The sequence below is a fragment of the Hordeum vulgare genome, chromosome 4H, assembly GCF_904849725.1.
Source record: "Hordeum vulgare subsp. vulgare chromosome 4H, MorexV3_pseudomolecules_assembly, whole genome shotgun sequence".
Lineage (NCBI taxonomy): Eukaryota > Viridiplantae > Streptophyta > Magnoliopsida > Poales > Poaceae > Hordeum > Hordeum vulgare.
Genome location: NC_058521.1, coordinates 437,710,399 through 437,716,846, shown reverse-complemented (window position 1 = coordinate 437,716,846; position 6,448 = coordinate 437,710,399).

Below are 6,448 nucleotides of genomic sequence, written 5' to 3'. Positions count from 1 at the left end.
TGAGTAGATACTCCTTCGTTGACTTTTGATAGCATGTCCTAGATGAGCTTTGCATATCCCAAAGCACTCACTCTGCCATACTGACCTTTGCTCAGATGGCCACATATGATATTATTTGCTTGATAATCGAGTTGCTTGAATCTCTTCACATCATCAATGTTGATAGTTAGGGTGACGGAGGGAACACCATTTTCCACAACATACCAGAGATCATTGTCAATTTCTTCAAGATGCGTGCGCATCTTGTTCTTCCAGTAGGGGTAGTCCTTCCCTTCAAAGGTAGGATACCCTGCAGATACCTTGATCATACGTGTAGTCGACATAACTAAAAGTCCAAGTGGTTAAACCAAAATCACAAAGAATAAGGGAGTCCTTGATCTGATACCAATTGAAAGTCTGTTATATCGACTATAGGAGGGGTGAATAAGCGTTTTTATGAATTCATCACTGACGATTTCACCTGTGAGGAAATTGCTAAGTAATGAACTACTTGCAGTGGAATAAGTACTCACGCAAAAGCATAACATGGCAAAAGCATGGTCATGATGATGAAATGAAATGAACACTTAGTGTGAGTAGCATGACCAAGATAAGAAGGTGAAGAACAAGTGGGGTGAAGAAATTGATATGAGGAAATTGAGAAAGTCTTCAGTCAAATTCTTCAAATAGTTACGATCAATTTCATCAACACATAAGTGAGGAAATAGATGGGTTAAGGAAATAGAACCGGGTACTGGGTGAAGATAGTGATTTGATGACCCAGTTCCAACTGTTGTGATAGTCGTACGTCTGGTTTGGACCGGCACATAAGTGAGGAAATAGATGGGTTAAGGAAATAGAACCGGGTACTGGGTGAAGATAGTGATTTGATGACCCAGTTCCAACTGTTTTGATAGTCGTACGTCTGGTTTGGACCGGCTTGGTATTTAAACCAAAAGACACTAAGTCCTTACAGTATTCTCCTTGAGCTAAGGACACATAGCCCCCGCCCAACACTCATGGCGAGTCTTCAGGGCAGACTTCCAAACCCTCACAAACTTGGTTACCCGGCAATCCACAACTTACTACTGGATGCTCTAGACCATGACGCCTAACCGTCTAGAGGATGCACAGTCCTCAAAGGTAACAAGCATCGGTTCCACACAGGAACAATTCTTCAGTGATGCTCAATCACTTTGGGTTTGGGGTTTTGGTTTGGGTGTTTGGGTTTTTCCTCACTCATGATTTTCTCTCAAAGTCTTTGAGGAATGGGTTTCTCTCAAATGACAAGTTTTAAGTTCTCTCTCGGAGTAGGCAACCAACTAGTGGTTATGGGGGGCAGCTATTTATAGTGTGGGATCAATCCCGACATGATTTGACATAAATGCCCTAATGATATGACCATTATGTGGATAAGGTATGGGGACAGGTGGCACGCGACGCAGCAACAATCGGAACTTTCAAGCCGTGATAGTCCTCATGTCTCTCATGTTCTTCACTTGTAGGCACTTCGCACTGGCGAAATCTTAACTCCTCAGTTAGAGCAATTTCCTCACAGACCAGAAGTCTCTTTCACTAAAGAAATTGAATAAACTGTAGAAGGTTTCCAAAGGCTTCACTCAAAGGATTGGGTATGTGTAAGCTTTGAGAAGAGCATCACTTGGAAACTTTTCCTTAGTAGTACCTTGACCCCCTTTAATAGTATGGTGTTCCAATGAGTCATAAAGAAGGAAAATGAAACAGGAAAAAGTATAAGTCTTCACGCTTCATTGTCCATAGATCAATCTCTCCAGGAATACACCAATTTCCTCACTTTCAAAGTCTTCGAGGAATTATCAAAGTTTTCAAATGAAGGCATTCATTTTTAGGGGTCGACTTTCTTCGAAGATATCAAACTCCTCAGCAACTTATAGAGCCTCTGTACACTTACAAACATATTAGTCCCTTAACCTATAAGTCTTCAATGCACAAAAATCACTAAGGGGCACTAGATGCACTTACAGAGGCAATCATGTGATGATTTCATTTCCCATGTATTCATGAGTATTTTGTATTGTCCTCGAACATAACTAGTGATATGTATAAATAAGTGTGTGTATTATTTGTGAGACTATGTATTCTAGGATGATTGTTCTAATAGTCCCTAGTTGTTAAGGTTATGTGGATAAATATCCTTTACTAGTATACGGTTCAGTTGATGACTATGTTTCACAAGTCATGTGCATAGAGATCCTAAACCGATAGTATGGACTCGGGGATTGAGATCACCGAGTCGGACAGACCATCTTTGGGACACAACAAGATATTGTGATTTGTTAGCTTCAAGTACAATGTATATGTCATGTCCTGGACCTAAGGTCCTGACATGTTCTCGGGATGAGGATCGACTCACTTAGGGTCTATCAAACGCTACTCCGTAACTAGGTAGTTATAAAGGTAGCTTTTGGTGAGTCGTGAGACATGCCACGATACATTGTTGACCAAGATGGGATTTCCCCTCCATAAGGAGAGATATTCTCTAGGACCTCTTGAGTGACCAGATTCAGAAATCATGGCCATGCGACATGGGTTAAGTGTTTACCCGGCTCGGGAATCTGCATCATGGTTTTGAGAAGAGATGTCGAGCTACGACAAGGGTGACAAGTACTCGTCCTAAGCTCGACAACATATATCATGAGGCAAAAGTAATGTTGTGTATGACACATTGTTGAGGTTCGTCTAATGACTTTGCACACACATGAGAGTTGGCACATTCTGCTAGGAGCCGCTATCGACTATGACTCAGGTCATGTCCATGTGTACATGAACCTATAGTGTCACACACTTAAGGGATTGCAATCCATTCGGATTGGATCCGAATGGAAAATGGGACTAGACTCGTCATGGGCCTCAAGTATTGAGCCCACCTAGGAGGTTTATATAAAGGGGAGTGGGAGCACCTTTCAGGGTTGATCCTTTTCTTCCTTGCGCAGCCACCACCACTTCCCATGCCACCATGTCGTGCGATCAGACCTAGCAGTCCACCGCCCGATGTTGCCCCATGTACGTGTGGATATCTTGGAGGCATCGCATCAATAGTGCTTGGATGAAGCGTTTGAGGGATCCGCGAGGAGCTGTTCGTGGGAGATCACTCATCGTGGGAGATCGGCTACATGAGGAGTAGACAACTCGACTAATTGACTACATGCATCACCAACTCTACTTACGCTACGGTGACTGCGCTTCTAGTGGTAAACCCGATCCCATGATTTATTTCCAATAGCATGTTCTTGGGTGCGCAGTAGGATTTTTTATTTGGCACTAGCCTAGCGTACCGTGTGTTCATTTATTTCTTTTGGTGGCGCCTCCACTTGATTCCTTCTATCTCCTCCTTTATTCATTTTCTTGTCATGACTTGACTTCATCCATATTTAACCCATTCCTAATGGAAACAAAATAAAGAAAGGATTTTGGAACCCTATGCATTCATTAGTAATTAGTGGCACTATTGGAGTGAATATCCCAGCTTTAATGAAATATATCGATTTAAACTCAAGTTAGAGGAGTGTAAAAATATCACTCATCACAAATCATAACTCCATTTGGGTTGAATCTGTTTGCACAATGATCCTGAAGGTGTAAACTTTCGAGTTGCATCGCTAGAACAAAAGTTAACCAAATTTGATTTGAATCCAAATAGATCTAGAATAGTAGGAGAAATGCTACCATGACAACATACATTTGCTGCCATGGCACGGGCTTTGGAACCAATTCAAATAGTTTCAAGTAGACTTGGTTGCAGGTCGGATCACACCCGACTTTCTTGGTTGGTAGCGGCTTCTAGCAAAATGTGCCAACCTATAAGTGAACAATGAAGCCAGTTTGGTGAACCTATACAACGTGTCACACTTCTATTTGTTTTGCAGCATGATGTATGTTGTCGGGCTAAAGGCGAACCATTCATCCTTGTTCTGACTTGTCCACTTTCTTGTCTTGTGATGTCGACCTTAAAACCGCATTATCTCGTAATCCTTATCGCATGACCATGCTTATCCTAGATAGATCACATGAGGAGCCGAGAGTATATCTCTCAGGATTGGAGGGGAAAATCCCATCTTGCTCGACCATGTCTCACGATATGGATCTAGATTAGACCGGAACCAACCTTTATAGCAACTTTGTTATGGAGTAGCGTTTGATCAGCCTAAAGTAGGTCGGTCACCATTTTGAGTCCATGCGCCGACCTCAAGTAACAGAGCACTTGTCGCACTAGATAATAACAAAAGACTTTTCATTGCATCTCATGGTTGTATCTGTCCGACCTAACATCTATCTAAGCCCGACTCCGGTCTCTCATAGTTGGACTCAGTTCCAGTCACTTTCATGCAATCCGGCTAGCATCCAATGCTACTAAGATTAAACCATCCCATGTGTTGCATATTGGTCTAGTTAGATGTAAGTCCACACGTCACTTTCCGACTAAGGGCTATTTAAAATGTACGTACAATGTAAGATCTCACAAACATGTCAAGCACTTGCCGACGTGCTTCATTGATATCATCCAAGGACTATAATAATTCATAAACATATTAGCAAATATCATCATACATGATTGTCTATGCTTGATAGAGGCAACCAGAGTGTGGAAAATACCTTAACGACCTCATTGTTTCATCTTCCCACTAAGGTTATTTACCGGGCAAAACCCCATCACGATGACACGTGTCACTGAAACTACAACATTGCACAATGCGAGTGACATGGCAAGGCAACCGTCATTGATAAAAGCTCGGAGAGGGGGACGTGATATTGTCGCCCTCCATGTCCAAGGAATAGGACAAGGTGTGGGACAATCGCGAGGAGCAACATCTCCCTCTAGCAAGGCAATTGTGTTGCATGTTATGACAAACTGTACGCCATGGTTTGTGGGGCAGAAACTATGTCATGGGGGCATATTGGACATTTCACGGTGATCGAATCTTGTGAGAGGCAAATTATCAAACTTTCGACAAAGGTGTGACAAAGAGACCAATAGCAATACAAGAAGTTATAAATCATCAAAGTGCAAAGTAACTAGTGGCTAAGGGTCCGTTCGGTAGTAGTTAGAGCATCTACAATCGACATCCTCAAATCCTCCATGAATGTCTATGAACGCGGCCAGTTAGTGATCGAACAGGAGAGAGAAGAAAAAAAGAGACCGAGTCGGACTCCTTATATCATCCCGATATGCCCGGGCTGTCTGCGTACCCACGTAGGACGTGGCCCACACCGGTCCACCTTTTTTCTTTCATCATTCTTTATTTTCCTTCTTTCTCTTCGTCTCCACCAGTCAAGTGCAAGTGGTCGTACATATGAGGAAGAAAATGAGGAGTGTGACTGCATGGATGGACACATAGGGGCTCAAAACAAACATGCCCGGTGACTGACCGACACGTCCGCGAACGTTTAGGGGTGAGATTTGTTACTACATCTATAGATGCTCTTAGGGTATCTCCAACGACAACATGAAAATTTCCTCTTGCATCCGTCCACGGACAAGGGGGGCGGTTCGCGGACACATATGTGGGAGGGCGACATCCAACGCTAGCCGCATACATTTTGACAACAACTCAAACCAACCAGACAAAATTCGTGCAAACACAAACGAATTTCCTGCAAACATGACATATTTCATACAAACACGACGGATTTCATTACATTTAGAACATAAAATACCTGCCCCTAAACCTATCCTACGGCAGCAGCGCCCGATGTCCAAGCAAGTGTCGTCCTTCATCCGCCAATTCCATGCGCACCGGCGATAAGGCGGATGAAGTGAAGGTGCCATCTCCGGCGAGGAAGAGTAGAACACGTGAGATGGAGTGACCCACACGGGACACCAGGCCCTACGGCCTCCTACACCCTAGTCATCCTTGGAGGAGTCCATGCCCTGTCCATTGCTGATGTACGTGAGGTCCACGAGGGAAATGGTGGCGCCTTGGTTGTCGTCGTCCCACCAGGCCACCTGATGGTTTGTCGGTTGCGCGTAGAAAGTGCAGCTTGCGTTGTTCTCCTTGGCGATCGCCTCGAACCGCGCCTCCATGGCATCTGCTTCCTGGCGAGCAACGACTTAAGCACGGATGACATCATAGATGGCACGCTGTTGTGCAATGAAGTTTGGGTTCATCGCGGCCATGGCCGCCAGGGCTTCCTAGCTCGTGCGGTCACCGTCGATCTGACCCAGTGTGAAACGATGTTGCTCCAGCATCCGCCCTAACATCGACGTACACGTCGGCACAAGCTACCCCTCTGCCATGGCGTAACCGGAGTGCACAGGAGGCGCGGAGACGGTGTCACCGAAGATCGTCTCCATCATGGTGTCGTCCTCGTCGTTGTAGGAGACCTCGGGGCAAGCTGGATGACAAGACGACGTCGATTTGCCTAGCACAGCGACTCTGCCAGGCGACGGCAAGGATGGCCACCTCCTGCTTCATCTCCGGGGAAAGGCTGT